This window comes from Zingiber officinale, chromosome 10B (genome assembly GCF_018446385.1).
Source record: "Zingiber officinale cultivar Zhangliang chromosome 10B, Zo_v1.1, whole genome shotgun sequence".
NCBI classification, from domain to species: domain Eukaryota; kingdom Viridiplantae; phylum Streptophyta; class Magnoliopsida; order Zingiberales; family Zingiberaceae; genus Zingiber; species Zingiber officinale.
The window spans coordinates 18,977,702-19,004,238 of NC_056005.1; the positions used below are offsets into that span (position 1 = coordinate 18,977,702).

Genomic DNA, 26,537 nt, shown 5'->3' on the forward strand with positions numbered 1-26,537 from the left:
GTTACCTCTGGAGGGTCCTCTCTACCTCAGAAGACAAGGCGAACCTCGGATGAGGGTTCTTGTTCCCCTCAGCGAGATTGGAAGAATGACAGTAGAGGGACTAGATGTTTCCAGTGCGTCTCGAAAAGTCACCTCAAACCCAATTGTCCATTGGACCACTCGATATGCTTTTATTGTAAGCTTCTAGGCCATGAGAGTCGGGATTGTACTCTGAAGACTCAGTTGGAGACTACTAAAGTTACCTCTCAGGAAGGTCGACCCGCCCACCCATGGCAGCAGGGAGGGCCTCAAAGGACTCAGAGTGCCCCACGTCCACAACGACCGTCGGACCCCCAGGGAAAGGTATATCATATCCAAAGTCAGGAGTATCCAGTGATCCCAGCGACCACGCAGTACTCTACCGCAGCATCCCCTTATCAGGCATATCCGGTACAACAAGACCTTGCACTTCCATCTCAGCCTTATCTATCATTCCAGCCTCAGCCTCAGTACCAGCAGCAACAACAGCAGGGTGTCACTCATCCGATTCCACGTCAGTCTACTTCAGGGATGCCACCATCGAGTGCAGAGGTGGGACGTGGCTATGCCATCACACGGGAGGAGGCACAGCAGGCTAAGGGATTAGACTTCCAAGGTATCAGTTCACTTTATACATTTAGTGTAGATCTATTGATAGATACTGGTAATTCTCATTCGTTCATCTCTTGGGTATCTTTAGATAAGATCAGGGGGTTACCTACACGCCGGACACATGAGTTAGCAGTATCTGTACCATCTAAAGAGGTACTTATTGTTAGTCAAGAAGTTCAAGAATGTTCTTTGGACTTTGATGGTCAGACACTTGTGATGGATCTACATGTATGGGAAATGGTGGGATTTGACATCATCCTGGGCTTAGATTGGATGGCTATAAAACATGTCATTTGTTGTTCACCGCACTTAGGTCATAAATTTGGGGACCAAATTTTTATTAGTAGGGGAGAATGTAAAATACGGTACCCAAACAAGCACTAAGTAATAGGATTATTGAGGAATAATCTTATTAGAATTTTTAGGATTTTTTTAGAAATTTTTCTGGATTTAATCGGAGCTTATATGATGAGCTTAATAGGAGCGGATCAGTTAAGATAGATAAAACCTGTTTGGAATACACGGAGGTGGGAGTTAATGGAGAAGTCGATCTAGGGTTTGATTTAATATTTCCTGAGTTATAAAATCCCTAATCGCCGAACCCTTCCTTCTCAAAACCCCTCACGTGGCCGATTCTCTTCGCGTCGAACCACCACCAAGCTTCTTCTCCCGAGCCCCTTGTGACATCGCCGGCTTCATCCTTCCCCTCTCCCTTGTTCCCAAGCCCTCACCCTCACCGGCCTTCTTTCTCTCACGCAAGCACCAGTCGGTTGCCCTCTTGCGACTGCCTCACCAAAACCGTCGAGCCACAGCCGCCGGTCTTCTTCCATCCTCGCGCGCGATCACCACAGCAGCCGGGTTCTCCTCCTCACGCGGACACCACAGCCGTCGCAACCACCATCATTGATCCTCTTCCCTCAATTGAAGTCACAGCCGCCGATCCTTTCCTCTCCGAGTCATGCCCTAACTGATCCGGCAGGTAGACTTTCCCTTGTAGGTATGAGATAGGGTTTTCTTTATGCAGGCAAGTACTTTTCTCTATGAATGACATAAGATCTGTGAGGTAAGAGCCCGGTAACGAAGAGCAATTTGTAGGCTTGTGTGTTGCTGATTGAGTTTGGAAGTTGTAGTTCGTTTGTTCTTTTGTTGCTTATTTGCACTGATTGTGTGAAGTTTGTCTCTGATTTACCTAGACGGATTTGGAGGATAGGGATTCGGATTTGTGGGTGGATGACTCTGTTTACCGTGGGGGTTTCTTTTCTTGTTCTTTTGGATTTGATGGCCGTGGCGAGATCAGGTTTGTGGGTGATGTGGCATGTTTTAGGTGCTTCTATGTTGCTCGACGAAATGTGTCTTTGAATGCTAGTTCAAATTGGCAAGAGAAGGATTCTATTTAATGTGATTCTTTTTAAGGCTGGAAGATTTCCATGGGTAGTTTCATAAATGGTGTTTTAGTTTAGGGTTCCTAGTTATGCCTTGCGATGTTTCGGTGGAATAAATTCAGAGGTGAGGTGTTGGCTGTTGCATGTTTTTGCCTAGTGCTGGTTCTGGTCTGGCAGTAAGGGTTGTGGTATGAGGTTTTTCTTGTTATGTCGAAATCTACTCTATGTAATGGTTTCGGGTTTTCAGGGGCTGGTATAGTTGCATGTTTGGGTGTAGTGTCGTGCTCTTTGTCACTAAGCTGGGTTTTTGGGGCATTTGCAAGTAGAGAATTGGTATGTAGAGTACGTTACTTAGTATTGGTGTTGGATTTTCTCTTCTTGACAGTACCAAGGTTGAGTGAGCTTTCTTTTGATGGTATGCTCATCTACATGTTAGCTGAATTTACTTCATAATTAGCTGAAGTTAGGTAGTTGTGATTCATCTATTCTATGTTATTTAAACGTTATTGCAGAGTTGAAGTTTAATGTAGTTGCTTCACTTAATTGCTTAAAAGGTGTAGGGTTATAGAATAATTAGAGCTGTAGTCTTAATTTATTTTGCATGAGTTGGATTTTTATTCGTCAGTATTCCTATGATTTTACATGATATTAGCTAGAGAAAGGTTCTTACAGTACTGGTTTGTGAAGGTAGGGATTAAATCTAAGGTTGTTCAGTTTTAGCGTTTTATGTTTGGTTTTGGTGTTAACTGATTGGAGTTTGATTTGAAAGTGACTTTTTGGCTTTCATATGGTTTGGTTGTGTTTTAGGGATAGTTCCAGTAAGGGTGAATTAGGAATTCGAAGTGGATTCTCCAAGCGGTGGTATGGGCTATAGTTGCTGGTTTTTTTTCTTCTAGTTCCCTTTCATGTGTGCAAGCTCCTAGTTGTTTCTCTCAAGAGTTATGTAAATTATGTGATGGACTACAGTATAACTCCCCTGAGTGTTTGCAACTTTTAGCTATAAACTCCCGAAATAGTTATACCTACGGAAAGGATAAAATGTGCAATCTTATGTTATGGTTGGGACTCGGTTTAACTAGTGTTGTTTATGAAATTAGCTAAATTGTATATCACATGATTTGCAGGACGTTGATTAAAGACGGTTGACACGATCTACATATAAAGGCGGGTACTTCTTACTTTGTCTCTTTAGTCCTTTGAACTTAGTGCATGAGCTATGTTTGGATAAGGACTGTTTTACCTTGACTCCACTCTTATTTACTTGCGCTTGATACTTCCACTCAAAACCTTTGAGTTATTCGTTTCCATATCTATACAATCTCTTGTTGCCAACAGTAGGGACCCCCTTCGCTGTGTAGCTAGTTAGCTACTCAACACCTGTCCATTCGATCACTTGAGAGAGTGGGGGCCTTTGGGTGATACAGTTGTCATCGATCCGGCCTCTCTACCATATAGGGGTCGTGGTGCAGAGAGGTGGGTGGGGTGACCATCCGTGCATATGCTGTTATTATACTTATTTTGGCTGCTGCTGTTTGCATATGCTGTTGCTGCTTACTCATGTTGTTGTTGCTAGCTTATGCTACTGTTGTTGATTTATGCTGATATGCTTATATATGTTGAGATATATATATCTATTGTGGGTGTTTAGACTGACTTACCTATTGGAAGTTTGTATATACCTTACATATTTCCTCTGTAGTTATGAGCAGTACGGTAGCAGATTAGTACTACTCCTGAACTTCTATATCTAGTCTAGTATATGGTTTCAGGTATGAGCATTTATTATGGTTCTGTTTTAGTATCTGCTATTTTCTTTATGAGACTGTATACCCTTGGCTCATTCTCTATTTGTTTATTATGTTCATGCACTATCTTTTCTTACCCGCTGAGTTCCAATACTCACCACCTCGCAAATTGGTTTTTCTTTCGCCAGGTAACAGTAGATGATTGAGAAGTTGCTTGGAGAGTCCCAGCTGTCAGTCCCACATCACACTCAAGGACAGTCCCTTTTCGGTTTTACTTCTGTTTAGTGGTATAATGACTTTACGTACTTGTTTTCTAATAAACTGATGTGGATTTTGGAGTCGGATCTGGTCATTACAAATATTTTAGTTAGTGACTTTGTTGGTTTTACATTTGTATTATTTTATGGTTTTTCACTGTGTTTACTTTCAGCCATGTGAGCTGCTTCTTATACTGCATGGTTGTGTTTTTCATTCTGTCCAACCGAGTGGGTTGTATCTTTTAAACTGCGTGGTTGTGTGCTTATATCCAGCCGTGTGGGCTGTGGATTATATTTATATGTTGAGTATGTATGTATTTATTGCTTCAGATTGTCACCAGTACAGGGGAGATGCTATCAGATTTTTGTCTGACAGGGACTACTTTGAGGCGTGACAACCGTGTTAATGGACGGAGGAGTAAACTTCACGGTCAAAGGTAAACTCAAAGGTAATATCAATATTAAGTGATATTTTGCCTAATGATGTGATATGTTATGTAGGAGAATATGAGAACACCCACGATTTGTGGAGCAAAGTGAAGATGGTTCTAGGGGAAGAACCTAAACCAACATAAGAAAAAGAAGAACCCAAGGAGATTGGTTTAATTGCTCAAGTTGAGGAGGAGCAAACGGAAGTTGAGTCATGCTCAACATCTAAAGAGGAGAAGGATGAAGAAATGCCATCCACTAGTGTGGATGAGGATACATCCTCAAGGGTTGAAGAAGAATCCAAGACAAGAGAAGAAGAAGTCTTGGAAGTCAACCTAGTGAGCACCTCCATCAAAGTGAAGTCAAATGGCCACATCATTTGCTTCGGGTGCAATAAGAAGGGACACTACAAGAGTAGGTGTCCATTAGGTGAGAAGAAGGTAACTCCTAAATTCATTCAAGTTAATTTAAATACTAACAAGGGTTGTAAGAATGAAGAAGCTCAAAGGAGGAGGATGCATATAGTATGCTTCACGTGTGGGGAGAAAGGACACTACCACACCAAATATCATAAGAAGAGGGAGATCAAGAAGCTTGCACATCTAAAGAAATTGGAGAAGAAGAAAAGCTCAAGTCGAGGGGGAGCTTCAAGGGTAAGGGAGGTATACCCCAACTTGAAATGTAATTCAAAGTCTTATGTTCCCATGCATGCTAGGAAAAATAATGATTATCATTATGTAGCATTGAAAAATTTTGATTTTAGATATCATGATAGGAGTAGAGTAAATGTTAGAAATAACCCTAAGGTACCTATGCATGAGAAACCTAGACATGTTAGATTCTCATTGCCTAAGGAAAAGAAGGTAATGGAGAACCAAGGCATTGATCCCAAGAATGAGAGACACATGCCTAGGAAGGGTAGGTCTAGGAATGTCCAAGGTGGACATGTTGACTCTAGGTTTAAGAACCTAGAAAGAGAAAATTAAGCTTTGAAGGCAAAGCTTGATAGGTTGGAGAAAACTCTAGATAGATTTAATGTTGGATCTAAGGGTTTAAGTATGATGTTGGGTAGTTAAAGACCCAACAATGATAGATCAGATTTAGGATACTAATCTAATGTCTCAAATACTAAGGGAGGAAGTCTTATGCTAGGGTTGTATATGACTAAAGCAAGGAGAAGTCAAGAAATGACAAGGGGAAGCCATTTAAAGGTAAGGATAATTTAACCAAGGACAAAATGTCTAAGGTTAAAAATGTTAAGTTTGTAGGCCAAGTGTCACCGGAGGTGCACCGATGTGACCTAGTAATTATGGATAAGTCACCTAGGGAGGTGGCTAAGGCTAAGATTCCTAAAGTTAGGAAGAGCCTTTGGGACCCATGGTAGATAGGCTATCAAATGTGCTAAGTGGTTTGAAGACGGACTTGAGTCTCAAACTTAGGGAATTGGCACACATGGTTTGTCTTTCATGCTTAGAAATATGATATTGGGGTCATATAGCATGATAATTGGTTTTGAATGTATAGATGCCATATAAACCAATGCTAAGGATGCAATATGGGTTAGTATGAGAAAATATATCAAGAGAAAACTAAAACTAGGACTTTAAGCCAAGGTTCAGTTGAATCATTTAGATAGTTTTAGATTTTGTGTCAATCTTGAGATATAAGATATGTACATTTTAAAATGTATTTTTTCCAAGTAGATACGGGTAAAATAGACCTCTCCACGAAATTTAGAGATTTTTTGATGTTTGTGGAATTATTGGTGCATTTCTGAAATCAAGTTCAAAATGTTAAATTAGGCTGGAAAAGGGCACCAGTTGACTGGTACAGTTACCAGTCGATTCGTACAGTTACCAGTTGACTGATAACAGTATTTTTCGACCACAGAATATTTCTGTGAGATTATGTTAAAGGGAATAGTCGATTGGTGCTTAGGGCAGTCGACTAATACCAGTCTGAAACTGTTTTTCAGTATTGATTTTGACTAGATCAGCTCGTTTAGGTGTATGAGATCCTTGCAGGATAAATACACGAGTTTAGAGTCAAGTTAATGATTAAGTTTTTAACAATTGAGATATTGTTGGAAGTTTTTTATTGTTAGGCAAAGGGGAGAAATAAGGTTTGGGAAAACCTTAAGTGTCTTTGTGTAGGGGGAGCCTTGTGATAGGTTCTTAAATATCCCTGTGGTAAAAATTCTAGCTTAATGGGGAGCTTAGATGTAGGGGGAGCCTTGTGATAGGTTCTAATGCTTGCTTTCATTTTTTGTTTTCCATTCAACGGTGTAAGTCTAAGTTATGTAGCCTTGGCGACATAAGTCCATTCGGCGATATAAGTCCAAGTTGTGTAGCCTTGGTAACGTAAGTCCATTCGGTGGTGTAAGTCCAAGTTGTGTAGCCTTGGAAACATAAGTCCATTCGGCGGTATAAGTCCAAGTGTGTAGCCTTAGCAATGTAAGTCCATTCGGCGATATAAGTCCAAGTTGTGTAGCCTTGGCAACATAAGTCCATTTGGCAGTGTAAGTCCAAGTTGTGTAGCATTGGCAACATAAGTCCATTCGGCGATGTAAGTCCAAATGTGCAGCCTTGGCAACGTAAGTCCATTGGACGGTGTAAGTCCAAGTTGTATAGCCTTGGCAACATAAGTCCATTCGGTAGTATAAGTCCAAGTTATATAGCCTTGACAACATAAGTCCATTCGATGGTGTAAGTCCAAGTTGTGTAGCCTTAGCAACATAAGTCCATTTGGCGGTGTAAGTCCAAGTTGTGTAGTCTTGGTAACGTAAGTCCATTCAGCGGTGTAAGTCCAAGTGTGTAGCCTTGGTAATATAAGTTCATTTGTTATTAGCATTGTTATTTGCTATTATGTTTTTCCTAACTTAAACATATTGCCAAACATCAAAAAGAGAGAGATTGTTGGATCATTCCCAATGGTTCATGTGACCATGTGTTTTGATGTTTGGGCAAAGGATTTAAGTTAGGTTTACCCTTGTATTTGATATGTGTATGTGAGTATGCAGGATTGCAGGATACATATATGACTCAGCTTGATGGCTTTGGGTCCGATGAAGGATGAAGCATCCGAGGGACTGTGGACAAGGCAGTAAGGACAAGGGCCGAGGGAAGCAACTTCGAGGCATACGCGAAGAATGACATTGGGGACGAGCTGCGGGCTTGAATGCATCTGAGGAACGAGATCCTAAGGAAGTAGGCTTGAAGGCAAGAGATCAAAGTTGTGAAGAAGAGTCAAGTGAGTTATGAGGGTCCGAGTGGGAGAGAAATGTACTGAGGAAGGGAAACCCTAGGTTTAGGGTTGTGCTAGTTGACTGGTATTTGGACGAAATTAGACTTGGTTAAAGCCTAATTAGTAGTCACTAAGTGCTCAAGATTTCCTTTGTGTCTAAGTGTTCTTGGTTGAAGTTATGGTGAAGTTTCTCCTGCCACAAGGAGTTGGTTGAGTAGCCGGAGTTTGTTGAGGGCTAATCCACCGAAGGATTAAGGGATCGTCGACCTTATAGACAACCATAGAGTAGGAGCCCTAATCTCCGAACCACGTTAAAGGAAACGTGTTAGCTGTTTTCTTTCTTGTCTTGCCTTTAGCTTTCATATTTTATTCGTATTCATATTTGTTTGTTTTCTATTGTCCACTAACGAATATGTAGAGAACAATCAATTTTGGGACACCATCTATCCAACCCCCCTTCTATCCTACCATACGATCCCCAACACTAATTGGAGGTTAGGCAAGGGGAGTCTAACGGGAAGGTTGGCAGAAGATGGAAATCTAAGTTGGTCAGTATTTGACTGACACTTAATGGGAATGTCCTGGTGAGTGAAGTCAGGCAGAAGAAAAATCCTAGTGAGTGAAGATAGGCGGATGAGAAATCCTGGTGAGTGAAGCCAGGTGAAAGACCTACTGAGTGAAGCTAGGCAGATGAAAATTCTGGTGAGTGAAGCCAAGTGAAAGCCCTAGTGAGTGAAGCTAAGCAGATGGGAAATCCTAGTGAGTGAAGCCAGGTGAAAGACCTAGTGAATGAAGCTAGGCAAATGGAAATCCTGGTGAGTGAAGCTAGGTGAAAGCCCTAGTGAGTGAAACTAAGCAGTGAGGAAATCTTGGTGAGTGAAGTCAGGTGAAAATCCTAGTGAGTAAAGCTAGGTAGTGAGAAAGTACTGGTGAGTAAAGTCATGCGAGTGGAAATCTAGGTGGGTCTATGGTGACCGGGCACTTGTGTTTGGTAAGTCCAAGTGGGTCAAGGTTGACCTGACACTTGGTGAAGAAGTCCCAATAGGTCAAGATTGACCAAATGCTAGGCAATGAGGAGTCCCAATAGGTCAAGGTTGACCGGATGTTGGTTAAGGGAACTTTAGACTTCGGTTGGGAAGTTAGGGCTTGGTAATCGACTAGGTTAGTCGATTACCATAGCTTATTCGATTAAGGTAATCGATTAAGCTTGCAAATGCGAGAGAGGCTCACTAATCGATTGGTGTAATCGATTAGGACACCATAAGTGATTAGGGTAATCACTTATGCTTTTTGGTCTAACAAAATGTTTCTGTTTGAATCTTAAGTAATCAGGTTAATCGCTTAAGCTGGTTTTTGTGAAAGGTACACATAGAGTTTGGTAAGCGATTAAGTAGAGAAGTTTAATCACTTACGAGTTTTTCTCGTGTGAACAGTATATGCTTAATCAATTAGGCTAGTCAATTAGGCATTCATAATCGATTTCTCTAATCGATTATGATTTGAAAACTAGCCATTGTGCCCCCGATGAAAGGATTTCGCGTGTATTGTTTTGATAGATCTCTCATAGGTTTTTTCTCCACTCTATTCACCGAGCTCGCCTATTCTTGAAGCTTCTTGGAGACAAATGTTGCTGCATTTCCAAGGTCAAGAGACATTCCCAAACAAGAAGAAGAAGCTAGCTAGGGTTTCATTTTTGTAAATCTTGTAAGATTTTCCTTGTATTTGCTTCTTCTTCTTCTTGTTGTATTGAGAGTTTTGTACGAGGTTTCTCCACCTCCAGAGTATTTTTGAGAAGGAGTGTATTCTTAGTGGATGTGTGAGTGAGGGTCGGATCCTTGGATTAGTCACCTCTTCTTAACGTTAATACCAAGTAAATCCTCTTGTTAGCATTGGGGAGCTTTTGCATCGAGTTATATCCGCTGCAACATCATCAACGAAACGCGAGAAGTTATTCATCCCCCCCCCTCTCTAGCTCTAAAGTGACCCAACATAAATAAATTAAGGAGTTGATCCTAAAAAATTTGGACTACATGAAGAGTCCATTCCCTTGGTTAAAAATTATGGTGAAGAACCAGGTAAGGAATCAAAGGTGATATATGGTGGATAATGTTGGATCGAGATGCACTAGAGGGGGGTGAATAGCGTGCGTGGCTTTCATGCATTTAGGATTCGTAAAACAACGAGTAATAAGCAGTGGAATTAAAAGAGAACAAACACGAACATAAGTGATTTACTTGGTTCGGAGCCTTGGGCAACTCCTACTCCAAGGCCCGCGATCGTTGATCGCTTTCGGTGGGCAACAACTATAATATCAAGAAAGTGTACAAGTATAACAGTTACAGCTCAAATTAAAACAATACTGACAACAAGATTAAGGAAACGAAGCTCTGGGTTGTCGGTGACTTGAAACAGCACTCCTGGTTTGTCTTGTTAGCAGCGCGTTGATGAAAGATAGCTTCAAAATTGATCATTTTGCTGCTGCCTTGAGACCTGCTTAAATACTTCGTTGAGGGTGCCTCCAACCCGAAGTTTTATCCCGCAATCCTCGCTGCCGATGAGCTCTTGCCACTGCCTCTTATCCGTCTGAGGGAGCCTCCAATGCCCCATGGAGGCGCCTCCAAGAAGCAGTCCAAGGAGCCTCCACTATCCTCTAAGGCGCCTCTAAGCTTACTTCGCAGACAGCTCTAGCCTTGCACCCGAGGCGCCTCCAAGCTCCATGGAGGTGCCTCTGACACTGTTCATCCAAGGCTTAGTTTGTTCCTTTTGTACCTGCAAGACACGTTAGTCCTAAAACAACAACATACCCTGCAAGACAAAGTTAGAACAGATATAAACATGATAAATCAAGTGATCGACAGTCATTAGTCTATCCGGGTCTAACTTCAAATTTTCGATCAGAAACCCTAGGTCGACCCGACACCTACTGTTCCCTCTACGGGGAACGCGTCCTCGCCTACTCCCCTCAGGAGAGATTACTTGATGCCAGTTCGGTCCTCCAGACCGACTGGACTTTCTGCCTAGGTTACCACCCCCTAGGACCTAGGGTTACCGCCCCCTAGGATTTTTCTCCACCTAGGGTTACCACCCCCTAAGACCTAAGGTTACCCCCTCTTAGGATTTTCCTCCACCTAGGGTTACCACCCTCTAGGACCTAAGGTTGCCGCCCCTTAGGGTTTTCCTCCACCTAAGGTTACCACCCCCTAGGACCTAGGGTTACCACCTCCTAGGGTTTTCACCTTGTCTAACCGCAGCTAGGACTTTTGCATAAGAACACTTAGGACTTTCCTACAATCTCCATTAGACATGTTAGATCACAAATAAGCTTAACTTTGACTCCTTTGCCATTATCAAAACTTGGGTTCGATCGTCGAATGCTTCCCGCACCAACAATCTCCCCCTTTTTGATTATGGCAACTGAAATTCAAAGTTAAGTAAAATAGATGCATAAATGATCTTCAAAGTTTGAGTAAGAAACATAAGCAAGCTTAAGTAAATAAATTTAAATGCAAGCATAACTTAAGCTAAAACACACTTCAGCTTTTAACGATGTAAGGCTCCCTCTTAACAAGTGCTCTTTTTTAATTTAAATTTTGCTTTTTGAATTTTCCTATTCTCCCCCTTTGTCATACATCAAAATGAGTAAGGGAGTAAAAAGGAACAGTGATGAATGACCTTAGCTTGTTTTTAACTTTTCAAAAATGTTTAGAAAAGATAAAGGCTTTTAATACTTAGCTTTTAGGAGTTAATATTATTGTAAAACTTTTGGCTAAGTGAAACTTTTAACTTGTAGAAAGTAATATTCTTGATTAAGTTTGAAAAATGACCTTAATTTGAAAAGTTAAATTTGAAAGGCTTTGTTGAAAAATATTTCGTTAAATTCTTAAAGCCTTTTAAGAGACATTTTCTTTATTTTGAAAAGCTTTTTGAACAATATTAAGTTAAAATTAAAAAGATTTTTCAAAAAATACTAAGCTTAATTTTAAAAGAATCTAAAACATATTTACCTAAATTTTGAAAGAAGTTAAAAGATACTCAGTTTAGAAAGTTTTTTGTAAAAAGAATTGAATTTTGAAAATACTTAGCAAAAAACTTTAAAACACTTGTAAATAATATTTATAAATTTTTTGAAAAAGGTAAAAACCACTTAGCTAATTTTAACAAGCCTTTTGAGAGATATCTAGCTAATATTTAGGCTAATTTGAAAAATATTTGATAAAGTAATTTGAAAATCTGGATTTTGAAAAGATTTCAAAAAAGACTAAGTTTTAAAAAGCTTTTGAGAAAAAAATAAGCTTGTAAAGTTGCAACTAAGGTCATTTTCACATAAGTTCAAGAGGCCCTAAAGTCCAAGCATGAGTAACTTAAAAATATTAAAATTAATCACTTAATCCTTTTGACCGCATGTCTAACCATTTAACTACTAGTTGATTACCTAGAGGGCAACAACTTTCACTTGGTTAGCCAAGTTAAGTCAATTGATTCAGTTAGATTTGATTAGGTCTGGATGACTTAACTTGATTAATGTAATATTGGTTTTTAATGCCCAGACTTACTGCGATACACAGAAATAAGTATTTTGAAGTCCAAGCTGTACCCTATGCATCTCACGCTATTCTAAGTTTCTTTCAAACACAAGCAAGTTAAGCCTAGGGTGTTTGTGAGATGCTCTGGCTGAAATTAGGGGAACATGATTTCTAGGGTTAGTGCCTAGGCTAAGTCCAAATTTTGAAGGTCTAATAAAAATTGGGATTTTTTAAAACATCATTTTACCTAGAGTTTGAAAACCAATTTGAGAGTAAAGAAGATCAAATAAGTGCTAACATAGACGAAAGTACAACTAATCAAACATCTAAGCAACCAAAGTACTAAGGAGATGTCCAGATCCAATATACAATGCATGGGTGTCTTGGATCAAATACAATGCATAGAAGGATAGAGTCAGGTAGAAGGATCGTCAGCTGGTGGTGGGGGCTGCTCGGGTGCAGGTTGTCCCTGACAAAGAGAGGAAAAGTCGGAGGCTATCTCTGCACGAAGTAAACGAAGTTCATCCAGGATAAGCCGTCGTGACTCTGCGGACTGAACCTCAAGACGCGCAAGTTGGTCCTCGATCGATAAGGAGGTGGATGGCCGTGTCGAGGTCGATGGCCCTGCTGAAGTGGAGGGATGTCCATGAATATCCTCGGCTGTGAACTCTAACCAGTCCTCTCCCTCAGTTGGAGCAAAGAAGGTAACAAACTTGTCATCTGCCTCGAGCCCTCTCGGAGCAACGGCTGGCTGTGGTCTACCTTTCCAAGCTAGGATTCCCTCAGCGGTGATGTCTATGTGGGCTAATCTAAGATTACGCTGCCCGAACTCATCATAATGTCCTAGAGGGATAACTGTCCCCTGAGTGGTATCAATCCCAAGGGTCAAGAAAATAGATGTCAAGATGTGACAGTAGGGCCTGTGAATCTCAAGGGACGTGACTAGACTAGATGCATGAACGATGTTATGGAACATATGTAATGCTATATTGATGTCTAAGTGCTGACATAATGCATACAGGAAAAAGGAATGTGAAGGTCGCATCTTCGGGACATCCCGAGATGTGATTGGCAAAATACATGCTGTCAGGACTCTGTACATAACATAGTCCTGAACCCTAAGGCAGAGTGACCTGAACTCAGTTAGGTCCTCTGGTCTCTCCTCCCCAAAGAAATACACGTAGATGGTGTCTAATGTGATGTGGGAATAGGGGTCACCAAATGGCAAATCCCTAGTCGGGTAACACAAAAAGGAACATGAAGATAATCTAAGCTCTAGACTAGTGCGAAGCAAAGCAGGGGTAAACTGGATGTCTTGTCCACCAACTTTCATGGAGTAGGTCAGGTTGTCAACCTTTTCGAGGTTATTAAAGAACTGAGCACATAGGTCCTGATTTACTGCATGGTTGTAGTAAATTAGTTTACTAAGCTGATAGTGCTCTATCATCTGAATTGTAGATTGACAAAATTGAGCAAAAAATGACCTATTCAAGTACCGAGGTTTAATAGGGGTAAACTTATGTTTGGTGAACTTAATCCTATGTCACTCTGAGGGGAACCTAGGATCGGTGGAAGGTATGCTAGCGGGAGCGGGATCAGTGTTTCGACGTTTCCTATTTTGATTCAAGCAATTCATACAACAAAGAAATGGACAAAAGTAAGATATACTGATAATAGATAAGTTAGGATTATACCTAAGAGGCATCCTGAGGTTTAATGGAGGAAGAAGGCAGAAAATCGGGGTTGAAGGCACCTCGGATCGTTGGTTTTTGGCGAGAAAGTGATCTGTAGCTAACTTTCTGTTCGCTGCATATGTTGGCATTGAGGGCACCTTCAGGCTCTTTGAAGGCGCCTTCAATGGTGTGTTTAGGGCGCCTCGGACATGGTCCGAGGCGCCTTAGTGGATTTCGGCGGGAATCTTCCCGCCGAGTCTAGAAGACGCCTCTGCCATAGCAGAGGCTCCTTGGTTCGGCGCCTTTAATTTTTTTTTAAATAAGTTTATTAAACAATTTTTTAAAATAAGTTTTGAATAAGTTTTTAAAACAATTTTTGAATAAGTTTTGAATAAGTTTTTAAATAGGTTTTGAATAAGTTTTTAAATAAGTTTTAAAAATAATTTTTAAATAAGTTTTTTAAAAGAATTTTTAAATAAGTTTTTTTTAAAAAGAATTTTTAAATAAGTTTTTTTAAAAAAGAATTTTTAAATAAGTTTTTAAAAGAATTTTTAAATAAGTTTTTAAAACAATTTTTAAATAAGTTTTTTAAAAGAATTTTTAAATAAGTTTTAAAATAAGTTTTTAAAAGAGTTTTAAAAGAATTTTTAAATAAGTTTTTAAAAGAATTTTTTAATAAGTTTTTTAAATAAGTTTTTAAAAGAATTTTGAATAAGTTTTTTAAATAAGTTTTTAAAAGATTTTTAAAAGAATTTTTAAATAAGTTTTAAAAGAATTTTTAAATAAGTTTTTTAAAAGAATTTTTAAATAAGTTTTTAAAATATGTTTTTAAAATAATTTTTAAATAAGTTTTAAAAAGAATTTTTAATAAGTTTTTTTAAATAAGTTTTTAAAAGAGTTTTAAAAAATTTTAAATAAGTTTTTAAAAGAATTTTTAAATAAGTTTTTAAAAGAATTTTTTTAAATAAGTTTTTAAAAAAAAAATAAATAAATTTAATTTATTTTGATTTTAATTAATTTAATTTGAATTTAATTAATTTAATTCTTAGTCATTTCACCCGATCTAAAATTTTAAATCAGGGAATCCTGTAGTTTTGTGAAATGAATTTGGTTCAATTATAGAGTTTGGTTTAACTTTGTGTTAGATTCAGATTTAGCTTCGGGCTCAATAAATATGCATTTTTTGGATAAACTTCTAGGCTATGGTGAGTCACCTGGACATCATTAGAGTAATCATGCCTTCGAGATTTTCCAAATAGTTCTATCCACTAAACTTAGTACAAAACCTTGGTTTAACTAGTTAGGATCCGTAAGGGGTAGCTTCAGTCAGCTCCACTTAGCCAAATGCACCAGGTCGAAGCCATATCTTGCTAGACATGCATAGACTAAGATTCCCTAATGTACTATCATCCAAAACTTCACTAGTACCATAGGTTAAGTTAAACTGTTGTCTCTTTTTATTCTAATACTAATTACTCTATTGGGTAGGTTATTTTTAGAGGTGCCAGCTATTTTGGAGCCTCCCCCTATATTATTAATTGTGTGTTTAAGATTTTTTGTTTATTTAATTTATAAATTAGATTTAAGTTTTTAATTTTGAGTTATATTCCTTTAATGGTTAATTAATTTTTATTATTTTATTATTTTAACTTTTATTTATTAAGATGATTTTCTATTTGCTCCCCCTGGATCATAGTATCGATATGGTCTATCAAGGTAATGTACTTGATCCTTGGGGACCCAATATTGACCAAGTCTAACTTGATTGACCAGGTTGGACTTGGGTACCCATGCTTGGACTATTTTACTATTCGGCCTGTTTACTAAAGATAAATAAGATCAAAATTTCCTTTTTTCTTTGAATCCTAGCCCGGATTGATTGTAAACGGCTTTCTGTTTTCCAAGAATCAAGTCAAGATTCTTGGAACCCAATGCAAACCGTTTCAATGCAATTTTCAAATCCTTGACTTGACTTTTTAGGCTAGAATTTTCTTCCTCAAAATTTTGGACTTGAGTTGAGGTTCCAGTCTAAACTAGGTCAGTCAAGGATTCGGTATTAGTCACTTCTTTAAGGGATGTTACCTCCTTTAGAAGTGACTTCATCTGAATATTGGACTTAGCTACTTTATGCACTAAATAATTAATTAAATTGTATAAATGACATTTACTTACAGAGGGGTTTGGCCCTTCGAAAACGGATGCGGATCCGTGGCTTCTCTCGGACTCGGCTTCCGATTCGTCCTCGCTTTCGGACTCGTTGGTGTAATCCCGGGTCGTCAACGCAAGAAAGCTTGCCTGCTCGAGTTCTTCGTCGTCGGATTCATCGAAAGATGACTCGTCCCATGTTGCCTTCAGGACCTTCTTCCTTCTTGGTTTCTTCGGATCCTTCTGGTTCGGGAAGTTCACCTTGATGTGCCCCTTCTGATTGCATCCGTAGCATGTTACCTCGAACTTTACCTTTGCTTGGGCCTCCTTGGATTGAATTACCTTTTTGAGGTCTTTCTTGTTGAAGTTTTTCTTTTTCTTGTAGAGCTTCCTCACCAGGTTGACGAGTTCGACTGTGAGTTCATCGTCGTCGTTGTTCGAATTCGGTTCTTCTTCTGACTTCGGTTCGGTTCTGTGCTTTGATTTTGACTCATGTGCTTTTCCTGTACCTACAATCAAAGCCAAACCTTTCTTGGCTAGACGTGAGTTAATCTGTTCATAAATTTCAAACTAAGCAAACAATTCATCTAATTTAATAGCAGAAAGGTCCTTAGAGACCTTGTAGGCATCTACCATGGATGCCCACAAGGTATTCCTCGGAAAGGCGTTTAAGGAATACCTGATTACATCCCTGTTGTCTACCTTTTGCCCGATCGCATGTAGCCCATTGAGTAGATCTTGCATCCGGGCGTGGAGTTGGGTAGCCGTCTCACCTTCCTGCAATTTAATATTATATAACTTATTAAATATTAAGTCTCTTTTACTTACCTTGGTGTCGGACGTTCCTTTATAAAGCTCGATCAGCTTCTCCCATAATTCCTTGGCGTTGGAGAAAGGGTTGACACGGTTGAGCTCCTCTTTTGTTAGTCCACACTGGAGGGTGCAAGTAGCTCTGGCATTTGCTTCCACCTTCTTGATTAATGCTGGATCCCAGTTTTCGCAGGGTGTCGGTTTGCCGACTCCATCAGTTGGTAGTTTAAATCTAGTCTTGACGATCATCCACATCTTGAACTGGATCTTCAGGAAAGTCTCCATTCTGCCCTTCCAGTACCCGAAATCGTCTCCGGTGAAGAGCGGGGGACGGACAATGCTGTAGCCTTCTTGTTGGGCCATTTAGAGAATATGCACAAAACAGACAAGCAAAAGGAATATCTCAGGACTTGATCCTAGATTAGTAGTATGAGATGTATTAAAGAAAAGCGAACTCGAGTGGTGTTGCACCAACTCCGAGCAGAAATCGACTCAATAAAAAAAATAGATTGGAATATAGCAATAGTACTAATTCCAATTGACTCTGAAAATTAAAAAACACCACGCAAGACTTGCTTGATTGGTGGTTGCACCAAATTAGAGCTACCCCACTCTGATACCAATTGTTGGATCGAGATGCGCTAGAGGGGGGTGAATAGCGCTCGTGGCTTTCATGCATTTTGGATTCGTAAAACAACGAGTAATAAGCAGCAGAATTAAAAGAGAACAAACGCGAACATAAGTGATTTACTTGGTTCAGAGCCTTGGGCGACTCCTACTCCAAGGCCCGCGATCGTTGATCTCTTTCAATGGGCAACAATTATAATATCGAGAAAGTGTACAAGTATAACAGTTACAGCTCAAATTAAAACAATACCGACAACAAGATTAAGGAAACGAATAACCGGGTTGTTGGTGACTTGAAACAGCACTCCTAGGTCGTCTTGTTAGCAACACGTTGATGAAAGATAGCTTCAGAATTAATCATTTTGCTGCTGCCTCGAGAGCTTCTTAAATACTTCGTTGAGGGCACCTCCAATGCCCCATGGAGGTGCCTCCAACTCGAAGTTTTATCCCGCAATCGTCGCTGTCGATGAGCTCTCGCCACTGCCTCTTATCCGCCTGAGGGCGCCTCCAATGCCCCATGGAGGCGCCTCCAAGAAGCAGTCTAAGGTGCCTCCACTGTCCTCTAAGGCGCCTCTAAGCTCACTTCGCAGACAGCTCCAGCCTTGCACCCGAGGCGCCTCCAAGCTCCATGGAGGCACCTCTGACACTGTTCATCCGAGGCTTAGCTTGTTCCTTTTGTACGTGCAAGACATGTTACTCCCAAAACAACAACATACCATGCAAGACAAAGTTAGAATAGATATAAATATGATAAATCAAGTGATCAACAGTCATTAGTCTGTCCGACTCTGACTTCAGATTTCCGACCGGAAATCCTAGGTCGACCTGACGCCTACTGTTCCCTCTATGACGAACACGTCCTCACCTACTCCCCTCAGGAGAGATTATTTGATGCCAGTTCGGTCCTCCAGACTGACTGGACTTTCTGCCTAGGGTTACCACCCCCTAGGACCTAGGGTTACCACCCCCTAGGGGTTTTCTCTACCTAGGGTTACCACCCCCTAGGATCTAAGGTTACCCCTCCCCTTAGGATTTTTCTCCACATAGGGTTACCACCCTCTAGGACCTAAGGTTGCCGCCCCTTTGGGTTTTCCTCCTCCTAGGGTTACCACTCCCTAAGACCTAGGGTTACCACCCCCTAGGGTTTTCATCTTGCCTAACTACAACTAGGACTTTTACCTAAGAATACTTAGGACTTTCTTGCAATCTCCATCAGACATGTTAAATCACAAATAAGCTTAACTTTGACTCCTTTGTCATTATCAAAACTTGGGTTCGATCGTCGAATGCTTCCCGCACCAACAGGTAAGTCCAAAGATGTTACTCACCGTTCCACAAAGTACCAGTCACTGATTGATTAGCAAATGCAAAAAAAGCTAGAAGCTAGTAGTTCAAAACATATATACAGTACTTCTTACAAACATATATACACTACTTGTAGTTTCTCATGTCTAGTATATTTGGCCTCTATTAAAGTCAGTAATGGAACTTTCTCAATTTCAGAGTTCTCTAAAGGATAGCTAGTTGGAAGCTTTGCTTCTTCTGATACAATGACTTCAAAACCTCATCAAAAAGTACTTAGATAAATTTTATTGCATTTCAAATAGATTGATGCCAAGATTTTTTAAGTTACTAGAAAACATACCAGAGAGAATAAGTTTGCATTTAGTTTTGTTTATATCATCCTTGCTAAGAAATCAATTAACTAAGGGTCTAGCCACAACTTTGCAAACATAACCTTTGATACACCATTGAGGACTTCAATTGGAGTGATGTTGTCTCCAACCATCACCACCTTCTACTTCTCCAAGTCCACTTCCAACGACCTCACCCCTACATTGAGATTAAAAGCATGCCAAAAAATAAGACTAATTGAAAAAAAAAAATCTTCAGTCCAACTAAAAAATACACATAATATTATTTGTATGAATTTATTCACAAAAATACACACATATCAAAGTACATATGACCAACATGATTTCTAGTGTAAATGAATGTCCATGCAACCCTCAACGTTACAGAAGTAATAGTTGATAAATCTCCTCTTGATCAAACCAAAAAAAAAATTAATATTATGCTTCATTAGTATTCTGCAGTACAAGAATAATGAAGGGCAAAAAAATATTTATAGAAAAAGTAACAAAGTCTTTGGTGAATTCAATCTAAGATGACACTTGTTTAGCATTAGGAAATGTTAATGATTTAAATAGGTGAGATGCAATTTAAATAGATAAGATGCAACACATAGAAAATCAAAATAAAACAAATACATAATATGTCATTATCTAACCTAAATAATATCATCCATTAGCAATCAAAAAGTTCATAATTTGGGATGCTTTAGCGGATTACAATTACCAAATGCCAAAATAAAAAAAAAAAGAAGGGAAACACAATTATAAAGAAAAGAAAATCAAATATTTTGACAAGTCTTCAAACTACAAAATTGACAATCATAAATCACATGAATACACAAAAAAATTACAAAGAAATATGAGTAATAACAATACCTTAGCTGCATCAATACCATCATGATGACAGTGGCATTTTTTCCAAGTACTGAAACAGCATTGTCATATGCCATTACATTATCTGATTGCAATGCATCAGGATGCCCAATTACATTATTCAAACTAAAGAGAACCTTTGTACAAAAAGAAATATTGGAAAAACTATTATTAGCAGCAGCATTGAGGCATTAACTTGTATGTCAAAAATATTTTATATATAAAGCTACCTCCAACCAAAGGGCAAAACACAGAACTGTCAAATTCAGCACAAAGACCAACACCATAAATAGCAGCATGAAAATGATTACATAGAAATAACAACCATATTCCATTGAAGGAGACAAGAATGATCATGCAAAACCACAAGACTAAGAAGCAAATGTAGCAAAAGGATCAAAAAGAATAAATACCATGAAATGAAATTATCCATCAATCTTTCAAAGACAGTAAGAATATCAACCAAAATCCTAAAAAAAATCACAAACTTCACATTTAACTCATAAAAGATCCTATAAATGTGGAGCTTATTATATACCCATGACAAGAACTATGAACGCACCAGTACTGATACCAAAAAAGTCACTACTCTATGTCCTGCTTGTTTAACTCCACGATCTTGAAGCATTCATAAGTCGGGTATGCATACCCGAGAACCAATCTATACACAACAATTACTCAAAACTCACCATCCCCCCTCCCCCTTCAAAGTAGATCATCATGAGAAAGGACAAATTACAAACACCAAAAACTAATTACTCACGCAAGGCTTCTCGTGATGAGACTATCGATCATATTGAATTGGTGAAGAAGGAAGTAGTGGGCACTCCCTTAGTCTTCTTGAGTAAACCCCTGCTGCAAGATCGAAGGGAAAGAATCATCTTTACCAAGTACAATGCCTAAAAGATGTCAATTCAAATATCAAACATAAAGATTAGTGTTGAAACTAGCGAGAAAAAAAGAAGTAGGTTTTAGAAAGAAAAAGATTAGCAAAAAATAGTGATGAGCAGAGATCCACAAAGCGGAAAGGATTAAAGGGAGAAAAAAATGAAATCAAAGAAAAAGAAGGTACCGATGGATAAATGGCTCAATCCAGTCGAAAGAAGAGTCTCCAACCAATGTAGATAAAAGCAAGAGGGAGGAAGGGAGTGATGGATAGCGGAAGATGGTCAGAGGCAAAGTTGGACGGAAGCAGCCCAAGCTGCCGCTTTGTGTGCCCGTCTTGCAATGCTCTATTTACTCGGTCACCTTCGCCCACTTCTCTCAACCTCACGACATTCCCAATTTCAAGATTTTGACCATTTGATGACAATGAGAATGATATCTATGTGCGGAGAGGGAGAGGAAGAAGAGATAGCGACAGTGAGATTCTACATCTTTTCCATCCTCCTCTTCTATTTCTCTCTTTCTTGTTTTATGGTAGAGTGGTGAAGGAGAGCCGTCAATTTGGGTTAGGCCCGTCGGGTTGGCCCGCCCCGCTAAACAATTTAAGCGGGTTGGGTTGGAATTTTATCAACCCAAGTCCGCCGTGGGCCGACCCACCTAGGCCCGCGACCCGCACAGGTCAGCCCGCTCGGGCTTGGGTTGGCCCGCGGGTTGAAAAATATATGTAAGCTAAGTTTTAGGCCAATTTATTGTCTTTCTTTGTTATAATTTTGAAATAAAAATAGTACTTTTCATCCAACCTAAGTACTCGTTTGTGTTCATTTATATTTAAAATACATGTTTATGTATACATTTAATTATAAACAAAAAATTTGGAGTAAAATATTGAAGATACAAAATATTTTTTAATTTTTTTAAAAATTTTTGATGGGCCCGCGGGTTGACCCGCCAAACCCACAACCCGCCTTAGAATGGGTTGGGTTGGAAATTTTCCAACCCGCCAAGTTAGCGGGTTGGCCCACCCCGCCCCGCCAAATGGTTAGCCCGCCACGGGCCGACCCGCCCCGCCACGGGTTGGCCCGGCGAGGTCAAACACTGAAGTGTAAATAAAGGAGTTGTGCACAAAATAGATCTAGGTTAAAGTTTTTTATTTTTTATTTTTTTACATTTCCCCATGCATGAGTTTTGAGGTGAGAAAAAATACTATAGTTATAATTTCATTGACAACGATTATAACCATTGTTTTATTATCACAATGACAACGGTTTATGCATCGTTGTTCCAAGTATTGTCAAAATATTTTCAATTACAATGGTTCATTTAACCGTTATCCCAACTGTTGTTAAAAAAAATTAATGACAATGATTTTGGAAAATTATTATAAAATATATTATTATTTAAAAAATGTGCTGCCCTAAACGACAACGAATAGTGTCAAACCATTATATTTTGGGATAACTATTACATCAAAGACAATGGGTTTATCAAAAATCAATGTCTTTTATCAAATTTACAATATTTTTTCTTAAAATCATTGTCTTTGTGGTGTTGTCTTTTAGCAGTTTTGTTGTAGTGACCCTAGCTCCAAACTCGAGTTCTAGAGTTCCTTTCCCAACATTCGATCAACCATGACCTATTGAAACTCCTCATTGTCTAGCATTTGATCACCTTTGACCTGTTATAATTTCTCCATCAAGTGTCCTGTCAATCCTTTGACCCACTTAGACTTTTCTCCTCATGCCAAGTGTCTGGTTTTCCATGACCCACTTGGACTTCCAAACACCAGGTGTCCGATCAACCTTTAACCCACCTGGATTTTCCAATGTCTAGCTTCACTCACCAGGACTTTTCTTCACCTAGCTTCACTCACTAGAATTTTTCCACCTGGCTTCACTCACCAGAGTTTTCTCACTGCCTAGCTTTACTCATTAGGACTTTTCAATTATTTATCTTCACTCACGAAGACTTCTCATCTTCCTGGCTTCACTTACCAAGACTTTTCATCTGTCTGGCTTTACTCATCAGGACTTTCTTTATTACCTGACTTCACTCATTGGGACTTCTCACACCAAGTGTATGATCCTCTATGACCCACTTAGTTTTTCTTCTTCTATCAACCAAGCCATTAGTCTTGTCTTTGCCTAACTTCCAGTTAGGATTTTCCCAGTCAAGTATCCAGTCAATCTTAACCTACTTGACTACTCTTTCATATCAAACTGATCAACCTTTGACCAAAGGAGAATTGCACTAACAATCTCCCAAATGAACAATTGCACCTATAATTTATATATATTGTCAAACATCAAAACTCAAGCTTAAGTCAAACTGGTAAATTTTGACTTGGGGTCAATTGCACCAACACTTGTTATGTGTTCAATATCATTTTTTTTTGTTTCAAAATATATATTTTATAAAACTTATTTTTTGATTAAATCTATGTTTTTAAACTTAAACTTTTATGGACTTAGTCTAGGTTTTCCATCTAGAAAGCATGCACATATAGTTTTAGGCAGCTAGCATCTCACAAATCTCACAAACACATCAGGATTACCTTACCTGTGTATTCAAACACTTAGAATGGTATAAGATGCATAGGGTCTTGGCTGGACTTTAGATGGTTACATCAGTACATCAATATAAGTTTGGGCAAAAAATACCACAGCACATTGATTAAGTTAAGCAATCCTTCTTAATAAACAATTAGTTGGATGATTTTACTTAACTTGACTAACCAAATAAACACTACTATCTTCTGGTAGCTAGCTAGTAATTAAAAGCTAGACAAGTACGTAAGAACATTGTTTTTAGATGACTATTTTTAAACTAAGCTTTCATACTTTAAATTTAAATTTAAACTCAAACTTAAATTCAACTAGACTAAACCTTAGTTAAACTTAATTCTTTATCAAAAAAAATTAGTTAAGATCTAAATTAAAACTTATTTTAAAACTTAACTAAACTTAAAACTTACTTAAAATTACACTCAAAACTTAATTAAAACATAATTAAACTTAAAATTTACTTAAAATTACACTCAAAATTTATTTAAACCTTAATTACACTTAAAACATATTTAAAACTTAATTAAACTTAAAACTTACTTAAAAGTACACTCAAAACTTAATTAAAACTTAATTCCACTAAAAACTTACATAAAACCTAATTAAAACCTCAATAAAACTTATTAAAACTTAATTTTAAAACTTAACCTACAACTAAATTAAAATCTAATTAAAATTAAAACATGAATTCAAATCCAATTAAAATTAAACTACAACTTTAATAATTAAAACCTAAACACTCAACTCCGAGGTGCCTCAAACCAATTGAGGTGTCCCGATCAAAATTCCCTGGAGGTGCTTTAAATAGTCCAAGGCGCCTCCCGTTGAGGCGGCAGCATTCCCGCTGAGACACTACCGAGGTGCCTCTAACCCAAACGGAGGTGCCCTCAACAACTTGTTGAAGGCGCCTTCTACTAGGTTGAAGGAACCTCCAATCGAATTTTTAACTACAAATAGAGGGAGCCTTCGCCATTTGCAATCTTTGACGAATGCGGCCTCCAACCGTGTTTCCCACCTATTTCTCCTTTTTTTTACACATTAATACTTCGATATGCCTCCTTGGTAACCCCTAAATCAAACCTATTAATCCAGTTTTTCCATATATATTTACTTAATTTCTTGTATTTTGTGTGTATATCCATTATTTTAGGAAAAAGTATATTATTAATCTGCCTATTGCTACCCCCTTGATAATCATGATTTTACTGTATTATTTTGATTCATATATGCATGGTTTGATGTTGATTTCATAGATTTAAATCATGGTTACATCACATTTTATGCATTGTATCGATTTTGGACTTAATTACAAATTATTTTATTTTTATGTTATTTGATGCTAATAATTGATTCTTATTTTGTAGGCATCAAAGGATCTTGGATTTGGATCTATTCGAACCGAATTTGTGTTCGAATCGGAGTTTAGATGAGAAGATCAAGTTATGGAGCATTATGGATCGTTCATCGAAGATTGGACAGATCTGAATCATCCAGTGAAGATCTGGTCAATCCGACCTAAGGGAGAGTAGATCCAGACCCTAGATCAAGATCAGCACCTTCGGATCAGATTTTTAGAGACTTTTCACCATTGATCAAGCTCCAAATCAATCACAGCCGTCCATTCAGATCTAGATCAGATTCAAAAGAGAAGCTACAGTGCTTCGTGTGCTTCGTCGACTCCTTCGTGTAGTCTTGCGTTGTGCGAGTGCCACCGATGGTTTCCAACCCCGTTCTTTCTCCGACCAACTCTTCCGACGACATCTTCATTGTAGAGCTTCACGACATCATCATCCCGATCATCTGGATCCATCGGAGGGTGTTCCCTCTGGCGGAATTCTTCTCTCGACAAGCCCCTCTGTTCACCTCAGATTTGGAGGTGTTCCTCCAAATCTGAGCTCCGATTCCCATCAGCAACGTTCGGCGGTGGTCCTCCGGCGTCACTAAGCTTCATCCAACCACAATCCACAATCCGTAGCTTCTCTTCCAGATTCAAAGGTCAAGGTTTGCAGAAATCTAGATTTTCATCACTTGAGTGGGTTTAGGGGTGTTCTAGCTCGTCGGAGGTGGTCCGCCTGCGTTGTTCAGCATACCTTGAACTGAGAAGCAGCTGAGATGCTTCATTGAGCTCCAGAGTTGGGTGTTCTCGACTTCGACACTCTTGTGTGACGGCAAGAGTGTGTTGCTTGATAGATTGATTGTGAAAATGGATTGGTTTACCATTTTAGTTCCTTTTATTCTTGTTTTGTAGCTTGGCACAGATTTATTTTGATGTTGTTATGTTTTTAGTAGTAGTTTAGCATTTCATCACCTTGTTAAAGCTTAGTTTAAGTCTTATTTGGTGCTCATTTAATTGTTAGGTTGTTAAGTTCAAGCTAGGGTTTTAATTGGTGCTATAGATCAGATTTAATTGTATTTCATTATTTCATATTTCGTTTAAGTGTGTTGATGGTTTAATTATAATGTAGGGTGACAATGCATTATGGTTTGATTATTGGCACATAGTTAGGTTTCACTCTTGCTTTAGATTAATTTCTTTATTGCTGTGCTTCACTTTTGTTAGACTTAGATTCAAGTTTAAACCCCCATTTTCATGTTAAAAACCCAAAAAATAGGAATAAAATAAAATCCTAGATTACATCCTACTGTTGGTTCCTCAAGGTTCGATCCTGGGCTCGTTATTACAACATTATTGTGAAATTAAGGGGTTCAGTGTATATTCATTATTAATATGATAAGCCCATTCATGACAATTTAATATATATTTAGGCTATTATCAAATTTTGACGTCGTTGCCGGGGAAACTTGTAGCGGTGTTTTTAGGATTGTTGTTTGATTGCTTTCATGATTATATATCCATGTGTTTGATTTTATTTGTTCTTGAGTCTTCTAATTTTATTTGCTAGTATTTCAGTGTAAGAACAGGAAATTCTTTTTACCATGGATCCATATCATCAGTATTTTGGAGATTGGAGTCAGAGTCATTATTATCAGCCTCAGACTGGGATTTATGCGCTTGAATATCAGTATGAGGAAGCACAAGAACAAATTAAAGAATCAATGTGGAAATGCAATGAACTTATGCAACAAATGAGAGAACATCAAGAGCAACAATTTACAAGG

At 38.6% G+C, this 26,537-nt stretch overlaps 1 long non-coding RNA gene across 3 annotated transcripts; it reads left to right on the forward strand.

Moving 5' to 3' along the window:
• The first annotated feature begins 1,162 nt into the window (after positions 1-1,162).
• Positions 1,163-26,314, forward strand: LOC122029351. 3 transcript variants are annotated; one of them, XR_006125014.1, is made up of 4 exons: positions 1,168-1,609; positions 3,946-4,044; positions 4,345-4,451; positions 4,516-4,575. It is a non-coding gene; the product is annotated as an uncharacterized LOC122029351 (long non-coding RNA). The 3 variants fall into 3 exon arrangements; XR_006125013.1 differs by lacking the exons at positions 4,345-4,451; positions 4,516-4,575 and adding an exon at positions 24,782-26,314 and having other exon boundaries at positions 1,173-1,609; XR_006125012.1 differs by lacking the exons at positions 4,345-4,451; positions 4,516-4,575 and having other exon boundaries at positions 1,163-1,609; positions 3,946-4,206.
• Positions 26,315-26,537: the final 223 nt, after the last annotated feature.